The sequence below is a fragment of the Hyla sarda genome, chromosome 5 (assembly GCF_029499605.1).
Source record: "Hyla sarda isolate aHylSar1 chromosome 5, aHylSar1.hap1, whole genome shotgun sequence".
In the NCBI taxonomy this organism is placed as follows: domain Eukaryota; kingdom Metazoa; phylum Chordata; class Amphibia; order Anura; family Hylidae; genus Hyla; species Hyla sarda.
Window position 1 is genome coordinate 18613851 of NC_079193.1, and position 23089 is coordinate 18636939.

The 23089-nt window shown below is 41.7% G+C and overlaps 1 long non-coding RNA gene across 1 annotated transcript in view; it reads right to left on the reverse strand.

Moving 5' to 3' along the window:
* Window positions 1–15635, reverse strand: part of LOC130272919 (uncharacterized) — a 28009-nt gene extending 12374 nt beyond the window's left edge. The window contains exon 1 of the long non-coding RNA XR_008843790.1: window positions 15530–15635. This is a non-coding gene — a long non-coding RNA (uncharacterized LOC130272919). The remainder of the gene's footprint in view (window positions 1–15529) is intronic.
* Between the last annotated feature and the right edge of the window lie 7454 nt (window positions 15636–23089).

Sequence of the window (23089 nt, forward strand, 5' to 3'; positions counted from 1 at the left end):
TTTTTATTTTCTGTATATACTGCACTTGGATTTTTACTTTTTTGGAATAAAATTTGGGATTTTACCCATGTTGGGAGCCGGAAGTTCACCTTCATTTCCAGTGATTGAAAAGACAGTTATCCGTAATCTGACATCAGTGTGTGCATTTACTCCCCGTGTCTGGCCCAGGAGAAGCTGTCTCCAAACTCGGACCGTGTTAAGGATAAGGGTGCCCTGGCGTCACAAAGTGATCAGGTATTTTCCTACACCACTGTGGTACCACAATATCTGTGGTGGTCTAGTGTGGTGAAGTAGTCAGTGGTAACATCTTTAGTGGTCTAGGGAATGTATTGGTTGACATCTAATAGCGTGGCAGGTCTACAGTGTTTTAAAGGGGTACTCCGCTGCTCAGCATTTGGAACAAACTGTTCCCGAACGCTGGAACCAGTGCCAGGAGCTTGTGACGTCACAGCCCCGCCACCTCATGATGTCACACTCCGCCCCCTCAATGCAAGTCTATGGGAGGGGGCGTGACGGCTGTCACGCCCCCTCCCATAGACTTGCATTGAGGAGGTGGGGCGTGACGTCATGAGGGGGCGGGGCTATGATGTCACAAGCTCCCGACACTGGCTCCAGCGTTCGGGAACAGTTTGTTCCAAATTCTGAGCAGCGGAGTACCCCTTTAAGGATTAAAGATATCTACCAGGACTATTACATCGATGGCCTGTCCTCAGGATTACCCCTGCTACAACGACAGAGGAGAAAATCTGCAACAAATCCACCACATAATAATAATTCTGCAGATTTACATGCAGAAAACGTCAGATCTCACCCCCTTGAACTGTAACTCATTGCAGAATTTAGCTGCACGGATCCACCGGTAAAATCATTGGCACTTCACGCCACATGAGAACGGAGCCTTACACTGTATATAGGTCCTTACTGTAATGACGGAATGAGGTCTTGGCGGCGTTCCTCCATAAAACCTTTGTTTATCCTTAGACTTTCATTAAATGGTCCTTACCCCCTAAGTCTCTCTCGGCGCGCACACATCTCCTCTATTGCTTCTCCCAGGAAGAATTGGATTGCTCTTATCTCCCTTCTCCCCGCTCACAGATAACAGCCTCTCCATTCTATAAATATCTTCACTCCTTCCCAACAAAAGCAGCCGAGGCTCCCGCCAATCGCACATAAAACCGGTCTTTGACAATAAGGTCCAGCATTCATCTTGTAAGATAAAAGTCTCATTGTGCCAAAGTCTCTGCCCGGCCGTATCTCATCTGCAACAGGCGTTATTTAGATAAGCTCATTTAGTGGGCGTCAAAATAAACATGTAAAAAATATGGAAAATGAGCTGAGAACACAGTATCAGGAGGGAACACAAAAGCGCTCGAATGAAATAGAGTTCATGAAAACTCTGCAAGCGTCTGATAGACACTCTGACTGCAGTTTGGTTTGGATTGGGTTCGAAAGACTTGTCTTCAATGGAAATGGCATACCGTTAGATTAACTCTGTTGTTATTGAGCCCCAGAGAGCCCCCTTCATGGTTCACAGCTATTTCTCATTCCACCAGAGCTGGGCTGTTTGCCAGAAGTACACACATAGTGCTTCCTTTTTCTTACTTGTCTGGCCAGTCATAGGTCAGCCCATACTCCACACTGTTATGCTATGACATAGTGCTGGTGAATGTGCACTTGTGCTGGGCTGATGATTTACAGAGCATGACTATAGATGACAAGTGTTGGGATGGGAAGGGGGTTTCTGATGCACTGGATTTGTATAGTGCTATGTGATCAGAAAGGAAAACAGCAGCAGGATCACAGCAAAGAAGGAGATAGTGATGATAATGACTAACAGTAGGAGGGAGCAACATTGTGAACTTAGTGATAAGACAAGGGACAGCTGACTAGAACCTTATGGGTGGTCAGATATAAGAGGGAAGCCTTGATTTACCTTTCAGGCAGAGTATGGATCCTTTGCAGAAGGTATACATGCTCAGAATGCATGTAGACAGCCCAGGCTATTTAGGCTATAATTTGCAGACACAGTGGATAGAACAGCAATGGGATATTTGGCTGCCACTTGATTCTGAAGGAAGACTTGAGAACCCTGTTAGCAAGATCATGAGGGACCCAGGTTTATCCCTTACACACTTTTCCTCTTGTAGACAGGGGATTGGTGTTAATAGTGGGAGAACATGTTAAGACCAAAACTGGTTACTCCCTGATAGGGTTAAAAGGATTATGACAGTCTGAGCTACAGACTGTCATCCCAAGATATATAAATTAGTCATTTTAGTCATTTTTTTTGCTATATATATTTTTTTTTTGTGATTTATATCACTTTTTCTGTGGCTTTTTTTCTATAATGTTAGTGTAGGGACTCGTAAAAGACTTAGGACCCTTGCTGTGGGTTGCTAGCTTGTGTATTTTGGCCAAAATATCAACTAATACCTCATGTTTATCATATGAGTAGATATATATTTTTTGTGATGTAGTCTGACCTTGTGATGCTGGGGGAGCCCGGGGTGTCAGTGCATTGTGGGGTGCACATATAAGATGCTGGGCAGCCCGCCTGATCGAATACTATGGGCATCACTAATAGGTTGTAAGCCAGCATGGTGCACAACACGTTACATGGCTGCTCCGCTCCAAACAGGAGGGGAACTTCACCTCTGCCACAATAATATTATGTTACGCAATGTCTGACTTATGCAAATAATAAAAAAGGCAATGGCGTAGCATGAGTTGCCAGCGCCCAGGGACAGGCAAGAAGTTGGATGGGACTCGGTGAGCACGAACAGTCCTCAGGTTAGGGGGTACAAAACTTGCTCCACCAGCCCAGTATTAAAGGAGATCTGCAGTGTCAGACACAGGTACCCCCTTAATCTCATGTACAGAGCCTCGACTCTGCTGCGGCTTTCCCGTACAGGAGGCGTGTCAGCCGCAGCATGACACTGTGACCGACATGCCCCCTTCATGTATCTCTATGGGAGAGGCGGAGATGCAACGTTCGTGCATCTACGCCTCTCCCATAGAGCTGTAGGGGGAGGGGCATGTCGTTGACCACAGTGAGGTTGACAACACACGCATTAGCCGCGCACAGCTGCGGCAATGCCGGCTCCCCGTTCGGGAGATCGCAGGGGTCCCAGCGGATAAACCCCTTACATGCTGCCCTTGTTCCTGTATAGAGATGCATACACAACAGCGGCATACCTACCATAGGCGGGGTACATGAGTACTGTGGGGCTTGGAGGACAGGAGGACTCAATCAGCGACCAAATGGCCCTGACCCCCAATCCACCTGGCCCAGTGGGTCATAATATGGGCAGTTTGGGTAGCCCGCATTATAATTTACTCGCTAATCAGGGAAACCAGAACACTTGCCCCGATTTTGCTACAAAGTGAAGTTGATGTGACCTATATATATATATATATATATATATATATATATATACATACTGTATTTATCGGCGTATAACACGCACTTTTTAGGCTAAAATTTTTAGCCTAAAGTCTACCTGCGTGTTATACGCCGATAAGCCGCTGCAGTTCAATGATTTAAAGCGGGCGCTTTAAATCAATGAACTGTAACGGCTTTGCAGGTGCAGAGACCTGCTGTCGCTGCCGGCTTCTCTGCCCCTGCCTGTCCTGGGGTCTAGCGCCCTGCTGCCGGCCCTTCTCTCCCCCTGGCTGCTATCTGCGCCGCTGCCCGTTCTGTCCCCCTGACTATCGGTGCAATGGAGCAGCGGCACCGATAGCCAGGGGGAGAGAAGGGGCAGTGGCACCCATTGCCAGCGCCACTGCCCCATTGCCTCCCCCATCCCCGGTTGTATAATTATCTGTTGCCAGGTCGGGTCCGTGCTGCTTCAGGCCTCCGGTGTGCGTCCCCTGCATCGTTGCTATGCACTGCGAGACGCAATGACGTCACTCATCATTGCGTCGTGCCATGCAGTGCATAGCAACGACGCATGGGACGCACACCGGAGGCCTGAAGCAGCGCGGACCCGACCCCGGCAACAGGTAATTATACAACCGGGGATGGGGGAGGCAACGGGGCAGCGGCACCGGCAATGGGTGCCGCTGCCCCTTCTCTCCCCCTGGCTATCGGCGCCGCTGCCCCATTGCCGGCACCGCTTCTCTCCCCCTGGCTATCGGCGCCGGCAATGGGGTGCCGGCACCGATAGTCAGAGGGAGAGAACGGGCAGCGGCACAGATAGCCCGGGGGAGAGAAGGGCCGGCAGCAGGGCTCTAGACCCCAGGAAAGGCAGGGGGAGAGAAGCGGGCAGAGACAGCCTCTCTCCCCCTGCCTTTCCTGGGGGTGTATCGGGGTATACGCATGCACACACATGCACCCTCATTTTACCAAGGATATTTGGGTAAAAAACTTTTTTTACCCAAATATCCTTGGTAAAATGAGGGTGCGTGTTATAGGCCGGTGCGTGATATACCCCGATAAATACGGTATATATATATATATATATATATACATACAGTGGGGATCAAAAGTTTGGGCACCCCAGGTAAAAAAAATGGCGTCTGCAAAAGTTTGGGCACCCTGCAGAGTTAATATCTTGTACTGCCCCCTTTGGCAAGTATCACAGCTTATAAACGCTTTTTGTAGCCAGCCAAGAGTCTTTCAATTCTTGTTTGAGGTATCTTTGCCCATTCTTCCTTACAAAAGTCTTCCAGTTCTTCGAGATTTCTGGGCTGTCTGTCATGCGCTGCTCTTTTAAGGTCTATCCATAGATTTTCAATTATGTTGAGGTCAGGAGATTGTGAAGGCCATGGCAAAACCTTCAGTTTACGCCTTTTGATGTAACCCCCCGTGGATTTCGAGGTTTGTTTAGGATCATTATCCATTTGTAGAAGCCATCTTCTCTTTAACTTCAGCTTTTTCACAGATGGCATCAAGTTAGCATCCAAAATTTGCTGAAATTTTATTGAATCCATTTTTCCTTCTACTCGTGAAAGGTTCCCTGTGCCACTGGCTGCAATACAACCCCAAAGCATGATTGATCCACCTCCATGCTTAACAGTTGGTCAGAGGTTCTTTTCATTAAATTCTGTTCCCCTTCTTCTCCAAACGTACCTTTGCTCATTCCGGCCAAAAAGTTAAATTTTAACCTCATTGGTCCATAGACCTTGTTTCCAAAATGCATCAGGCTTGTCTATATGTTCATTTGCAAAGTTCAAACGCTGATTTTTGTTGTGAGGACGTAGAAGAGGTTTTCTTCTGATGACTCTTCCATGAAGACCATATTTGTACAAGTATCTCTTTATAGTGGAATAGTGTACCACAAATCCAGTGTCTGCCAGATCTTTCTGGAGGGGCTGTGCAGTCAAACATGGGTTTTTAATAGTTTTTCTTACAATCCTGCGAGCTGTTCTGTCTGATATTTTTCTTGGTCTTCCAGATCTTGCTTTAACTTCTACTGTTCCTGATGACTGCCATTTCTTAATTACATTCCGAACAGAGGATATTGACATCTGAAAACGTTTTGCTATCTTCTTATAGCCTTCTCCAGCTTTGTGAGGTTCAACTATTTTCAGTTTCAGATTTCTAGACAACTGCTTAGAAGAACCCATGGTGCTGATTGTTTGGGCAAGGTCAGATGAGTCTGGGCATTTAAAACCTTTGAGAATGAAATCACTTGGTCTTCCCAGATGATGATTGAGAACAATCCATGACACTGGCAGGTCTCAGCTTTGCAAAGGGGCAGTGCCTGCTATAAATTCTGCAGGGGGCCCAAACTTTTGCAGATGCCATTTTTTTTGTTTTCTGTTATTTTGAAAGTGTAAATGATGAGTGGAAATAAAATCGAACTTTTGTTGACATATTAAAAGAATGTCTAATCTGTAATTTGATACCTTTTGGGGATTTTTCCATCTTTCCTTGGCTTCTTTGTGCACATTAATACAAATTTTTACCTGGGGTGCCCAAACTTTTGATCCCCATTGTATGTGTGTGTAAAGGAGAACAAATGGTCTGTTTTCAGCTATAATGCCCTACACCCCTGTAATGTTCTCCCCCATGAATCTGATCCCTTCCTCCAAACTGTGTCCCTGCGGTTGCCAGGTAACAGAGCACACACTTTCCCACAATCCCCCTTGCTTGTATCCACACTTTAAGCTAACGAACAATATGCGCTTGAACTGAGCACGTGCGACCATCTCAATGGATGCCCTAAGATTGTCGTAACCAAGGGCAACAGGGCAGAACAGAGACGGCGCATGGGGGGTATTAGTAAGTGTATATCTCTCTCACAGGGCATTTTCAGAAACACTTGTACATTGGAAATATGTTTAATTTCACATAATGCATGAGTTTACACCTTTTACCTATTTATCTTCAAGGTAAAACCGTTTTAAAGCGTAACTCACTCACATAGTTTGGTCACGCGTGATGTAAGCGAGTGCAGGCTAGGGCTTGTTGATTTCTGAGTGAATGTTGTAAAATAACAAAACTGCACGGTTGAACAGATTCATTTTGTTAACTTCTTATTTTAACCCTTTAAGGACTCAGGGTTTTTCCGTTTTAGAACTTTTGTTTTTTCCTCCTTACCTTTTAAAAATCATTACCCTTTCAATTTTGCACCTAAAGTTCCATATTATGGCTTATGTTTTGCGCCACCAATTCTGCTTTGCAGTGAAATTTGTCATTTTACCAAAAAATCCACGGCGAAACAGAAAAAAATAATAATTTTGCGACAAAATTGAAGAAAAATGCCATTTTGTAACATTTGGGGGGCTACCGTTTTCTACGCAGTGCATTTTTCAGTAAAAATGACACCTTATCTTTATTCTGTAGGTCCATACAATTAAAATGATACCCTACTTATATAGGTTTGATTTTGTCGTACTTCTGAAAAAAATCATAACTACATGCAGGAAAATGAATACGTTTAAAATTGACCCCTATAACTTTTTTATTTTTCCATGTACAGGGCGGTATGAGGACTCATTTTTGCACTGTGATCTGAAGTTTTTAGCGGTACCATTTTTGTATTGATCGGACTTTTTGATCACTTTTTATTCATTTTTTCATTATATAAAAAGTGACCAAAAATACGCTATTTTGGACATTGGAACTTTTTTGTGCGTACACCATTGACCGTGCGGTTAAATTAACAATATATTTTCATAGATCGGACATTTCCGCATGCGGCGATACCACATATGTTTATCTTTATTTACACAGTTTTTGTTTAATAGGAAAAGGGGGGTGATTCTTACTTTTATTAGGGAAGGGGTTAAATGATCTTTATTAACTTTTTTTTTTCACACTTTTATTTTTTTGCAGTGTTATAGCCCCCTCTAGTGGCTATTTCACTGCACATACTGATCTTCTACACAGATCACTGCCATGCATTAACATGGCAATGATCAGTGTTATCGGCGGTCGATTGCTCAAGCCTGGATTTCAGGCTTGGAGCAATCAATTGCCGATCGGACGCGAGGGAGGCAGGTAAGGGGACCTCCGCTCGTATTCTAGCTGATCGGAACATCGCCATTTCGCCGAGATGGTCCCGATCAGCCCGACTTAGCTGCCAGGAGTGTATTTTTGTTACTTTAGATGCAGCGTTCAACAGGCGCTCTCTGCTGCCACCTCTGTCCATGTCAGGAACTATCCGGAGTAGGATAGGTTTGCTATGGGGATTTGTTCCTGTTCTGGACAGTTCCTGACACAGATGGAGGTGTCAGCAGAGAGCACTGTGGTCAGACTGGAAAGAACTATACAACTTCCTCTGGAGCATACAGAAGCTTATGAGTACTGGAAGGATTAAGATTTAAACAAATAGATGTAATTTAAAAATCTGTTTAACTTTCTGGCACCAGTTAATAAAAAAAAAAATAGTTTTCCACCGGAGTACCCCTTTAAGGACACAACCCATTTAGCAATTTTCATTTTTCTTCACCTTCTAAGAGACACAACCCTTCTTATTTTTCCATTCACAGACCCATATAATACATGCAGTGAACTCCCTTTTAGAGTATGTTTGCCCATAGAGTATATGCTGCAGATTTTACACAAGGATTGTGGATTTGATGCTGAGGATTTCATTGCAGATTTTCTGCTTAAAGTGGTACTCCGGTGGAAAACTTTTTTTTTTTTTTTTTTTTTGAACTGGTGCCAGAAAGTTAAACAGATTTGTAAATTACTTCTAATAAAAAAAATCTCAATCCTTTTAGTACTTTTTAGCAGCTGTATGCTACAGAGGAAATTCTTTACTTTTTGATTTTCTTTTTTGCTTTGTCCACAGTGCTCTCTGCTGACACCTCTGTCCATGTCAGGAACTGTTCAGAGCAGCATAGCTTTGCTATGGGGATTTTCTCCTGCTCTGGACAGTTCCTGATACGGGCATCAGGTGTCAGCAGAGAGCACTGTGGAGAACACAAAAAAGAAATTCAAAAAATTAAGATTTTCCTCAGTAGCATGCAGCTGTTAATAAGTTAAAAAGTACTGAAAGGATTAAAGGGGTTATCCAGGAAAAAAAAATTTTTTATATATATCAACTGGTTCCAGAAAGTTAAACAGATTTGTAAATTACTTCTATTAAAAAATCTTAATCCTTTCAGTACTTATGAGCTTCTGAAGATAAGGTTGTTCTTTTCTGTCTAAGTGCTCTCTGATGACACCTGTCTCGGGAAACGCCCAGTTTAGAAGCAAATCCCCATAGCAAACCTCTTCTACTCTGTGCAGTTCCCGAGACACGTGTCATCAGAGAGCACTTAAACAGAAAAGAACAACCTTAACTTCAGAAGCTCATAAGTACTGAAAGGATTAAGATTTTTTTAATAGAAGTAATTTACAAATCTGTTTAACTTTCTGGCACCAGTTCATTTAAAAAAAAAAAAAACGTTTTCCACCACAGTTCCCCTTTAAGAGTTTTATTCTGGGTTCAATGAATGAATGAAAGAGAAAACGTAATATTAACCCATTCATGACCCCCCTGAATTTGCCCAGGCTGTGTCAGTGGACCGCCGATCTCATTGTATAATGATGTGCAATAGGCGCAGCATTGTACAGTGAATGCCCTCTAATGATTGCACATAAAAATTTTAAATGAAAAAATAAAAATGTTTACATTTTTACAAAAAAGAAACAACCTCCCCTAATAATAAAAAATAAAATCCCCTTCTTGTCCTCCTCTCATGCCCACAGCACTATGACTGTTTGGTTGACATATGAATATACAAAAGAATAAACACTTCTCCTTGGGCCTACAGTTCATATAGGTAGACTCTGCCCGATACACACAACCAATCACCCTATATAGCGGTATACATAGGTTCTCAGGGTTTGGGTTCCATATGGATTATATTAAAAAACTTTTGTCTTCAGATTCTTAAATGGGCACACTTATTAATGTTGTAGAGGCATATCAAAAGTGAGTGTTCCATAGAGATAGAGGTCATACATATTTAGTGCATTCTTTAAAAGATTTGTACCAAGTGACCGAGACAGTCTCATAATGCAGGTCTGTGGGGCCATCTCAGTCCCATAGACATAGAGCGGGGGAAGAATCGCTCAGACGCACTTGTGGTGGCCCAGTACAGGAGGGTGTTTCCCTGTACCTTTCCTGCCCTGTCAGGCAGTGTCCCTCAGTGTCCCCAGGGCCCCCTGTAGTTGTTTCCCCATGTAAATATGTTGTGTATTATAATGTGTGTTGTATCTTTAATAAATGTGCCATGTGATTGTTACCCAGGAGGTACTAGGGACCAGCTGACCCCAAAGGTGACCTATGGTCTCCCTGCTAGTCTCCCCCATATAAACCATGGGTGGAGCTAGTTCTCTCTCTTGTTCCTGAGGTCAAGTGCAGTCAAGTCGTTGTGGTGTCCCGGTACAGGACATGGTCCTGTACCATCCCTAAGTCCCCTCAGGAAGAGTCCCTGTAGTCCATAGGGCTCTCCTGCAGGGCTCACCCCTTGCTCACTTTTTGTTAATGCATTGGAAACGTGTTGCGTACATATTGTTCATTAAACATAAAGTTGTACAAATGTATAGAGGTTAGTCATGTGGACCACTGTCATGTGCCACTACCCAGAGTGCCATGGGCACAGGAACCACAGGCTTAGCAACCAATGGGCTTTAGTCCGGCCCCCCTAGTACATAAGGGGCTGAAGTCTCTAAACTCTCTCTTATCTCCTGGATTTCAGACAAGCACAATACCGGTACTGTCTAAATTCATCTCAGCCAGGCCAAAGCCTGAAGAACCTGCAGCCACTTCAAAACATGAGTTATCAAGCTCTATCTACAATTCTAGTGACTACTACTCAACTCAAGAATAATACTAGTAGCACAGTGGCCTGCATAAATCTCAATACTATAAGTCCCAGCAAGCCTGTGAGGTATCCTGTGTCCCGGTTGCCTCTAGAGAAACTGCATATTTGTAAAGACTAGTCCTGCAGCCTCAAGACTAGTCCTGCAGCCACAAGTCAAGTCCTGCAGTCACAAGTCAAGTGTAAAGTAAGCTAAAGTCACAGTCCTGTCAGTCAAGTCTTCTGTCTATCCAGTGTGGCCTGCACTAAATTCTCCTGTCTACTACAAGTCCCAGCAAACCTGCGAGGTGTCTGTGTCACTGGTCACCTCCTCAGGCCTTGGCTGTACAGCATAGACTGTAACAACTGACTACCTTCAGTAAAGCTACCATTGTCCGTGTTCAGTAATTGCCCCTCTCCCTAGCCCAGGATCCAGTGGTATACCTTTGGGTGGTTAAGGCTAAGTCATGCCCTGGCGTCACGAACACAAGGGGTTAATACCATCTGCCCCTAGGGCAACAACATCTGCCCTGCACCACACACCCCATCGCCAAAACTTTTGGCGTCACTAACAGGATACGGTTGTGTACCTTATGCCACAAGTCCTTCCCCCTAGTCTTAACTGTGTCCAATATTGTCTACAAAAAAATCGCATGCCGATGCTGGTAAAGTTTGTGCCAGAAAGTGTACGGGACTTTGTCTATGAAAAGTGTTTTACTCGTAGCGCTTGTGAAATAGAGGGGAGGTGAAGAAAAGACTGATTATCGGTTTGGCCGATACTATCGGCCGATAATCACGATTTTGGGCATTATCGGTATCGGCAATTACCTTGCCGATATGCCGATAATGCCCTGCCCCCCGCACCGCCCCCACCGCACCACGACTGCCCCCCCCAACGACCCGCCGCACCGCTTCGCACCCCCCACCGCTCCGCCCCGGCCCCATTGCCTAACCCATCCCCGGTTTTATAATTACCTGTTCCCGGGGCCCAGGGTCAACGCTACTTTTGGCTCCTGCTGCATCCTGAGTTACGCTGTGCGCAAAGACAGAACGACGTGACACGACGCAACATCACCGTCAGTGCGCACAGTGACAGCTCAGGAGGACGCCATCGGAGCCAGATGTAGAGTGGACCCCGGGAACAGGTAATTATAAGACTGGGGATGGGGGAGGCAATGGGGCTGGGGCGGTGCAGTGGGGGGTGCGACGCGGAGCGGTGGAAGGGGGCGGTCGTGGTGGTGGTGATAGGACTCAGGACCCCCGGACAGGCAGGGGGAGAGAAGCGGGTGGCGGCGGCGGTCTATGGCACCGCAAAAGCCGCTGCAGTTCATTGATTTAAAGCGCCCGCTTTAAATCAATGATGTGCAGCAGTGTGGGGGGGGGGGGGGGGGTAAATAGCCGATAACTTATACCGGAATATCGGTATAAGTAATCGGCTATCGGCCCCAACCTCCACAGATTATCGGTATCGGCCCTAAAAAAAACTATATCGGTCGATCCCTGTCGTGCACATCATGTGCAAAATTCGCCCTGAAGTAATGTTACATCCCAAGATGTCTGGTGCCATACCTGAAAGGGTTAATCTGTTGCAAGAAAAGCGCGCAAAAGGATCCCATCATGGCCAGCATCCCACCCCCAGGTGTGGAAGCAAAGTCGTAGTTCCTAGTCCCAAGTGTTACTTGAAAGGTCCGCCCCTTGTTGCCAGGATGACGGAAGAAGAGGATGTATCGCTGAGTCACTTCCGGGCCCTGCTGATGACGAAGTTCCGGACAGCTGCCATTTTGCTGGAGACCGGTATAAGAAGCGGAGCGGAGCACGACCTCTTTAGTCTTGCGGAAGTTCCTGGTGAGAGCAAGAAGTTCCTGACAGATGTGCAGCAAACTACCCATGCACATAGTCCCAAGACGGCGCCAGAGACCCGGAGAGTCGACACGGCCGCGGCACACATGTTCCAGGAGTTAGCGGACCGTCTCCAGATCTTCATCGGGGCTGAGGAGGCCTGCTATCAAGTCCCGCTGCCCGAGGACGACGGAGAATGGCCTGCAACCCCGGTGGAATGTACGCTGAAGTCTTCAGGAGATCCGTCGTCGGTGAGGCTATCACCCCACCAACGGACCTGGGGATCCTGGGAGGAGATCAACACAGAGGAGTCAGAAGTGAGTACCCCAGCTGAATCCGCGTTTTCTACCCCCAGTCCAGAGCTAGTGCCCCAGGCCCGGCAGCCCCCAGCACGTCCCCAGTCACCACTGCTACCCAAGTGGTTATTTGGCGACGAGCCAGCACTAGTTCAATTCATGAGGGACCATCTCCTACCCCTGCCAGGGAAGTCCCATCCTCCTGTCCCAGCAGCCCAGGCCGAGAAGGCCAAACGTGAGGCCAAAGTGGCTGCCATAATGGAAGAGTAAAGGGAGCAGAGGAGAAGGGAGTATGGCCCTAAAGTTATGCCGTATGAAATTCGTCAAGTTCAGCAACAGGACACCATGAGTCTGGAGGCCTTATATATCAGGAGGCTAGAACAAACCCGAGAGGGGGAGCCACCCCTAGAACGGCGAAGAGCTACAGTCATCAAGTTTGACAGAGTGAGGGGGTATGGCATGTTAATGGACTGCCACCACGGTGATACTATTCTAGTCTACAGGAGAGCGGTGAAGAGAGCGGGGAGATTGTAGAATACAACCTTGTACAGAGCCTGCGAGGGGAATGGGCAGCAGCCGTCACCAGGCCCAAGAATCCGATGAAAATCCCCTTCACCTATTGGGACAGATTGGGACTCAGATCCATTTAGTCTCCTGCCACCGATCATCAAGGGGAAGGTCGTCCAAGAAGAATGGTATCCTGAGACACCTGCTATGGACCCCAAGTATTTACATCAAGGGTCCACTACAAATGTGCCCAGGCCTACTCCAGTGGTCGAGGAGGTTTGGCCTAACCAACGGGCACCTCTAAAATGCCTCGGCCTACTCCTGCTGAGGAGGAAGTTTGGCCGGCCCAACAGGCACCTACATGTGATCCCCCAGTAGCGCAAGCTGCTGCTGTCCAGGTGGTGGTCACTGTGAGCCCGACCATCACTGAATCCAGTTTGTCCCATGTGCTGTGGGACACTCATGTCAGCCCCATGGAGGGGACACAGTTTCGTGGTTCTAGGTACATGTCCCAGCCTAGAAAGCAAGTGACCGTTGAGGTTGGGATGGAAAGTTGCCAGGCCACAAAATTTGAAGAATTATTATTTTTGAGTCGTGAGACTGACTGAGTACAGAAACCATTGTTGTTTTTGGTTTTGGAATGTTTAAGAAAAGTGCCTGACGAACTTGTCAAGAAGTTTACCTGTAAAAATATGCGAAAGTGTTCCTGCCCAGATTTTTAGTCGTGAACCTTTACTGAGAACTCCAAAATGTACCTGAACTGTAGAGCGGTGCAATGAAAGTCTGTATATATCATCAAAGTAATATATTTTGTCTATAATTTTTGCACAAGTAAAACTTTATGTTGGTATACTGTAATAAAACGTGTATAATGTGTTTGTACAGAAATTGTGTACTGGCTTGAAGAAGCGCTGTGAGAGCGTGAAACAGTCTGTCCCAGTTACGTCCCTCGCCTTCACCTATGCACCTGTCCGTTACCACTGGAATGCTCCAATAAAGCCCCGTTGAATGGTTAGTGCTGTCCTGTATTCTATACTCACAAAGTTGGTAGGTGATGCCCACAGTAGGTAGAACTTAATGCCCCCAGTGGGTAGGTCATAGGTAATGCTCCCAGTAGGTAGATAGTAGATAATGCCCCCAGTAGGTAAGCACCAGGGAGTGCCTCCAGTATGTAGTGCCACAGGTAGGTAATGCCCCCAGTAGGTGATTTGGCTTAAAAGCCGAATAAAACAATTTCACTAATCTTTCTGCCCATCCTACGCTGAGGCTGGGCTCTCAAAATCCTCCGCAGCTGTTTCAGCGGGGGGGGGGGGGGGGGACCAGGCTCCTTAACCCCTTAACGACGCAGGACGTATATTTACGTCCTGCGCCGGCTCCCGCGATATGAAGCGGGATCGCGCCGCGATCCCGCATCATATCGCGTGGGTCCCGGCGTTAATCAACGGCCGGGACCCGCGGCTAATACCACACATCGCCGATCGCGGCGATGTGCGGTATTAACCCTTTAGAAGCGGCGGTCAAAGCTGACCGCCGCTTCTAAAGTGAAAGTGAAAGTGACCCGGCTGCTCAGTCGGGCTGTTCGGGACCGCCGCGGTGAAATCGCGGCGTCCCGAACAGCTGATCGGACACCGGGAGGGCTCTTACCTGCCTCCCCGGTGTCCGATCGACGAATGACTGCTCCGTGCCTGAGATCCAGGCAGGAGCAGTCAAGCGCCGATAATGCTGATCACAGGCGTGTTAATGCACGCCAGTGATCAGCATTAGAGATCAGTGTGTGCAGTGTTATAGGTCCCTATGGGACCTATAACACTGCAAAAAAAATGTAAAAAAAAAGTGTTAATAAAGGTCATTTAACCCCTTCCCTAATAAAAGTTTGAATCACCCCCCTTTTCCCATAAAAAAAATAAAACAGTGTAAAAAAAATAAAAAATAAACATATGTGGTATCGCCGCGTGCGTAAATGTCCGAACTATAAAAATATATCATTAATTAAGCCGTACGGTCAATGGCGTACGCGCAAAAAAATTCCAAAGTCCAAAAAAGCGTATTTTGGTCACTTTTTATATCATTAAAAAATGAATAAAAAGTGATCAAAAAGTCCGATCAAAACAAAAATCATACCGATAAAAACTTCAGATCACGGCGCAAAAAATGAGTCCTCATACCACCCTGTACGTGGAAAAATAAAAAAGTTATAGGGGTCAGAAGATGACATTTTTAAACGTATAAATTTTCCTGCATGTAGTTATGATTTTTTCCAGAAGTCCGACAAAATCAAACCTATATAAGTAGGGTATCATTTTAACCGTATGGACCTACAGAATAATGATAAGGTGTAATTTTTACCGAAATATGCACTGCGTAGAAACGAAAGCCCCCAAAAGTTACAAAATGGCGTTTTTTTTTCGATTTTGTCGCACAATGATTTTTTTTTCCGTTTCGCCGTGCATTTTTGGGTAAAATGACTAATGTCACTGCAAAGTAGAATTGGCGACGCAAAAAATAAGCCATAATATGGATTTTTAGGTGGAAAATTGAAAGGGTTATGATTTTTAAAAGGTAAGGAGGAAAAAACGAAAGTGCAAAAACGGAAAAACCCTGAGTCCTTAAGGGGTTAATGGGGTAGTGGCTGTACCAACACCAACCTGATGGCAGCCCTGCCAAAGATGGCCAGGCACTGTACTCGACTATCTTCAGCATGCCCATAGACAATGGATGGAGCACAAATGGATACTGGAGACAATGGCCCAGATTTATCAAACTGTGTGAGAGAAAAAGTGGAGAGATTTTTCCATAGCAACCAATCACAGCTCAGCCAACAAGCTGAGGTAAAGTGAAAGCTGAGCTGTGATTGGTTGCTGTGGGAAAATCCCTCCACTTTTTCTCTCACACAGTTTGATAAATCTGGGCCAATGTGAGTGGATATGGGGGGATATGTGAGGGAATATGGGAGGGAGTTTTGCAACAGCTGGAGGCACACTGTTTGAAAACACTGCTCCAGTAGATATATTATACTATGAACTGTGTGTGAATTGTCACTGGGCTATAACAGAAAATGTGGTTGTCCCAATGATATCATCAAACGCAATGTTTTGTGACATTACAAGCCCGCTGCCATCCGTGTGACATTTATTCTTTCCAGAACGCGGACATAATCACACCCCGGACGGTACTCTGATACTTGTTTCATGTGTTCGGCCTGAGCTGCCTCCTCCATCAAATCTACGCATAAAAATGAGTAACTATCAGCGTGCCAGATGACCACGGGCATAGAAGGAACAGGAATCTGAAAAAGCAGGCAATTTATGGAACTTGCCAAATAAAGGAAATCCTGGCACATGCCAACCATCATAATTATAATAAATACTTATAATACAGATACATTTAAAAACCCTTACCAAGATCAATATTTCAATGATTTTTCCTGGCTTCAATATAACTCTGCCTGCTATATCCAAATATATAGCTATCATACTGCCCTATGTACACAAATATAACTATTATAATATTGCTTCTGTGTAAAAGCATATAACTGCTATAATACTGCTATACTATATCCAAGTATTTAGCTACTAACATACTGCCAAATATGTTCAAGAATATAACTACTATAATACTACCAAATATGTACAAGAATATAACTACTATAATACTGTTCCTATATACAAGAATATAACTACTATAATACTGCTCCTATATACAAGAATATAACTACTATAATACTGATCCTATATACAAGAATATAACTACTATAATACTGATCCTATATACAAGAATATAACTACTATAATACTGCCTCCTATATACAAGAATACAACTACTATAATACTGTTCCTATATACAAGAATATAACTACTAGAATACTGCCTCCTATATACAAGAATATAACTACTAGAATACTGCTCCTATATACAACAATATAACTACTATAATACTGCTCCTATATACAAGAATATAACTACTATAATACTCCTCCTATATACAAGAATATAACTACTATAATACTCCTCCTATATACAAGAATATAACTACTATAATACTGCTCCTATATACAAGAATATAACTACTATAATACTGCTCCTATATACATGAATATAACAACTATAATACTGCCTCCTATATACAAGAATACAACTACTATAATACTGTTTCTATATACAAGAATATAACTACTAGAATACTGCCTCCTATATACAAGAATATAACTACTATAATACTGCTCCTATATACAACAATATAACTACTATAATACTGCTCCTATATACAAGAATATAACTACTATACTACTCCTCCTATATACAAGAATATAACTACTATAATACTCCTCCTATATACATGAATATAACTACTATAATACTGCCTCCTATATACAAGAATACAACTACTATAATACTGTTTCTATATACAAGAATATAACTACTAGAATACTGCCTCCTATATACAAGAATATAACTACTATAATGCTGCTCCTATATACAAGAATATAAATACTATAATACTGCTCCTATATACAAGAATATAACTACTATAATACTGCTCCTATGTACAAGAATATAACTACTATAATACTGCCCTTATGTACAATAATATAACTACTATAATACTGCTCCTATGTACAAGAATATATCTACTATAATACTGCTCCTATATACAAGAATATAACTACTATTACACCTTGTTCACACTGGTGTGGTGCTGTGCGGTGTCCGTTGCTGCCGTGGCGCCGTGTCTGCGGGGGGGGTGCGGCCCATAGACTGTTTGAGTGGCATTGGGGCCGCTCTGCCAGTGGGGCCGCTCTGCCAGTAGTATATAATATAACTACTATAATACTGCTCCTATGTACAAGAATATATCTACTATAATACTGCTCCTATATACAAGAATATAACTACTATTACACCTTGTTCACACTGGTGTGGTGCTGTGCGGTGTCCGTTGCTGCCGTGGCGCCGTGTCTGCGGGGGGGGGTGCGGCCCATAGACTGTTTGAGTGGCATTGGGGCCGCTCTGCCAGTGGGTCGTTCCCCCCCTGTGGGCATTGGTGTCGCGGCGGTGGTGGTCGCCGCCCGGTGTTGCGCCATTTTATGCTAGGGACGTTAGAGACCCACTCTGGATAGGTGGCCTTGACGTGGCGAGTGGGCTTGTACTTTTTGATCAAAAATGTATACTAACAACCTGTTAGTTTTTGATATTATGCTGAGAAGCAATTAGATCATTATACAAGATTGTAGATGTGCACCATGTCTGTTTTTCTACCCGAATTCATATAACTACTATAATACTGCTCCTATGTACAAGAATATAACTACTATAATACTGTTCCTATATACAAGAATATAACTACTCTAATACTGCCTCCTATATACAAGAATGTAACTACTATAATACTGCTCCTATATACAAGAATATAATATAATACTGCTCCTATATACAAGAATATAACTACTATAATACTGTCTCCTATGTACAAGAATATAACATAATACTGCTCCTATGTGCAAGAATATAACTACTATAATACTGCTCCTATATACAAGAATATAACTACTATAATACTGCTCCTATATACATGAATATAACTACTATAATACTGCCTCCTATATACAAGAATATAACTACTATAATACTACTCCTATATACAAGAATATAACTACTATAATACTACCTCCTATATACAAGAATATATCTACTGTAATACTGCTCCTATATACAAGAATATAACTACTATAATACTACCTCCTATATACAAGAATATATCTACTGTAATACTGCTCCTATATACAAGAATATAACTACTATAATACTGCTCCTATATACAAGAATATATCTACTATAATACTGCTCCTATATACAAGAATATAACTACTATAATACTGCTCCTATGTACAAGAATATAACTACTATAATACTGTTCCTATATACAAGAATATAACTACTATAATACTGCTCCTATATACAAGAATATAACTACTATAATACTGATCCTATATACAACAATATAACTACTATAATACTGCCTCCTATATACAAGAATACAACTACTATAATACTGTTCCTATATACAAGAATATAACTACTAGAATACTGCCTCCTATATACAAGAATATAACTGCTATAATACTGCTCCTATATACAAGAATATAACTACTATAATACTGCCTCCTATATACAAGAATATAACTACTATAATACTGCTCCTATATACATGAATATAACTACTATAATACTGCCTCCTATATACAAGAATATAACTACTATAATACTGCTCCTATATACAAGAATATAACTACTATAATACTACCTCCTATATACAAGAATATATCTACTGTAATACTGCTCCTATATACAAGAATATAACTACTATAATACTACCTCCTATATACAAGAATATATCTACTGTAATACTGCTCTTATATACAAGAATATAACTACTATAACACTGCTCCTATATACAAGAATATATCTACTATAATACTTCTCCTATGTACAAGAATATAACTACTATAATACTGCTCCTATATACAAGAATATAACTACTATAATATTGCTCCTATATACATGAATATAACTACTATAATACTGCCTCCTATATACAAGAATATGACTACTATAATACTGCTCCTATATACAAGAATATAACTACTATAATACTACCTCCTATATACAAGAATATATCTACTATAATACTGCCCCTATATACAAGAATATAACTACTATAATACTGCCTCCTATATACAAGAATATAACTACTATAATACTGCCCCTATATACAAGAATATAACTGCTATAATACTGCTCCTATATACAAGAATATAACTACTATAATACTGCCTCCTATATACAAGAATATAACTACTATAATACTGCTCCTATATACAAGAATATAACTACTATAATACTGCTCCTATATACAAGAATATAACTACTATAATACTGCTCCTATATACAAGAATATAACTACTATAATACTGCTCCTATATACAAGAATATAACTACTATAATACTGCTCCAATATACAAGAATATAACTACTATAATACTGCTCCTATATACAAGAATATAACTACTATAATACTGCTCCTATATACAAGAATATAACTACTATAATACTGCTCCTATATACAAGAATATATCTTCTATAATACTGCTCCTATATACAAGAATATAACTACTATAATACTGCTCCTATATACAAGAATATAACTACTATAATACTGCTCCTATATACAAGAATATAACTACTATAATACTGCTCCTATATACAAGAATATATCTTCTATAATACTGCTCCTATATACAAAAATATAACTACTATAATACTGCTCCAATATACAAGAATATAACTACTATAATACTGCTCCTATATACAAGAATATAACTACTATAATACTGCTCCTATATACAAGAATATAACTACTATAATACTGCTCCTATATACAAGAATATAACTACTATAATACTGCTCCTATATACAAGAATATAACTACTATAATACTGCTCCTATATATAAGAATAACTACTATAATACTGCCTCCTATATACAAGAATATAACTACTATAATACTGCTCCTACCTACAAGAATATATCTACTATAATACTGCTCCTATATACAAGAATATAACTACTATAATACTGCTCCTATATACAAGAATATAACTACTATAATACTGCCTCCTATATACAAGAATATAACTACTATAATGTACATAATGTGTGCAGCTCACACTTAAAATAAACCAGGTTAAACTGGATGATCACCAAAACCCTAAGGTGCAATTTCTAAGCACTACAATAAACCAAAATTCCAGTCCTTGTGAATTTCACCAGGTTAAATGAATAAACTAGAGCATAATATCTGTTGAATTTTATAAAAAAAATTTATATTTTTATGATATATATGTAAATATCAGAAAGATTGTGCTTCAGGTATATAATGTACCTATTTATTTAAATATATTACAATATAAAACGATACCCAATGACAGGGCCCCTGCAACTGGGTTCATATACAAAGTATCACATCACTCCTAACATTAAAGTAAATAAAAATAAATAAATCGATTATTAGTGTAAATTTACATAACTCACTACTACAATCCTAGTATATTATAATAATGCTATTCGTCACTTATCTGCTAATAAATAGTTTTTTCAATCTTCATCTTTTTTATTCTAATTGACATTTTGGGCCTTGTGAACTAATAAGTAGTTTTTCTTGGAGATGTGATCTGATGTTAAAATGTTATCAATGTACAGTGGAATTCATTGATATTGTAACTAACAAGACCCTGAAAGCTTCTAAGCACTAAAACTATGAAGGATAAGATTACACCATCAGCTTATAAATATATTGGATTCTGTGCGCTGTATAATACTGTCCTACCACAACTAACCAGCAGGTGTCAGTAAAGGACTGTATATTAATATAATCCAAAACTCAGGAATATGGCGGCATTACTTTATACAATGATTGGCGACTATCTATCTATCTCATATCTATCTATCTATTTCATATCTATCTATCTATCTCATATCTATCTATCTCATATCTATCTATCTATCTCATATCTATCTATCTCATATCTATCTATCTCATATCTATCTATCTATCTATCTCATATCTATCTCATATCTATCTATCTATGTATCTCATATCTATCTATCTATCTCATATCTATCTCATATCTATCTCATATCTATCTATCTATCTATCTATCTCATATCTATCTATCTACAGTATCTATCTATCTCATATCTATCTATCTCAGATCTATCTTTTTATCTATCTATCTATCTCATATATATCTATCTCATATCTATCTATCTCAGATCTATCTTTTTATCTATCTATCTCATATCTATCTATCTATTTATCTATCTCATATCTATCTATCTCATATCTATCTATCTATCTCATATCTATCTATCTCATATCTATCTATCTCATATCTATCTCATATCTATCTATCTATCTATCTCATATCTATCTATCTCATATCTATCTATCTCATATCTATCTCATATCTATCTACAGTATCTATCTATCTATCTCAGATCTATCTTTTTATCTATCTATCTCATATCTATCTATCTACAGTATCTATCTATCTCATATCTATCTCTCATATCTATCTATCTCATATCTATCTATCTATATATCTCATATCTATCTATCTATCTATCTCATATCTATCTCATATCTATCTATCTAGCTCATATCTATCTATCTCATCTATCTATCTAGCTCATATCTATCTATCTATCTATCTCATATCTATCTGTCTCATATCCATCTATCTACAGTATCTTACCAACTCAGCTCTGCCACATCTGACCAACCCAACTCTTCTTCTTTATCTGACAAACTCAGCTCTGCTACATTTGACCAACCCAGCTCTGCCACATCTGACCAACCCAACTCTTCTTCATCTGACAAACTCAGCTCTGCTACACCTGACCAACCCAGCTCTGCCACATCTGACTAACCCAACTCTTCTTCTTTATCTGACAAACTCAGCTCTGCTACACCTGACCAATCGAGCTCTTCTGCATCTCTCTGTGCACCAGTGTTGCCTGCCAGTCTGTGCTAACGTTGCAGGACCATGTGACCTCTCCCATCTGAATGAACCTGCTGATGGAGGAGGAAGAGGAGGGTGCAGCCGCCGCGTGACATCACAGGTGACACCTGGGGACATCTGGCTTCATGTTCCCTGACACCAGCGAGAACAGGTGTGCGGAAGAGACATCCCTGCACTCGAGCAGCCGAGACGTCTACGTGTTAGGCTCATAATCTACAGCTAGAGAACCATAGGTTGGGAAACGTGGAATTAGTTCAGTGTTTTCCAACCAGGGTGCCTCCAGCTGTTACAAAACTACAACTCCCAGCATGCCTGGACAACCGAAGGCATGCTGGGAGTTGTAGTTTTGCAACAGCTGGAGGAGCCCTGGTTGGGAAACACTGAATGAGATGGTCAGAAAATACTAAATAAAATACGGTGTACTGTCCCTTTAAATGAACGCTGCAGAATACATGGCAGTAGCTTATCGACACTGGTAGCTGATAAAGTGTTTTATGACCTTAGGCTGAGCCCATAAACCAGAGATAAGGTTCTGCCATAATGGACATCTGTCTGCGCCAATTTTGTGGCAATAAGCATAGAATATTCTTAACATTTTTATAACATTTTGTGGGTAAAATGGGCCCTT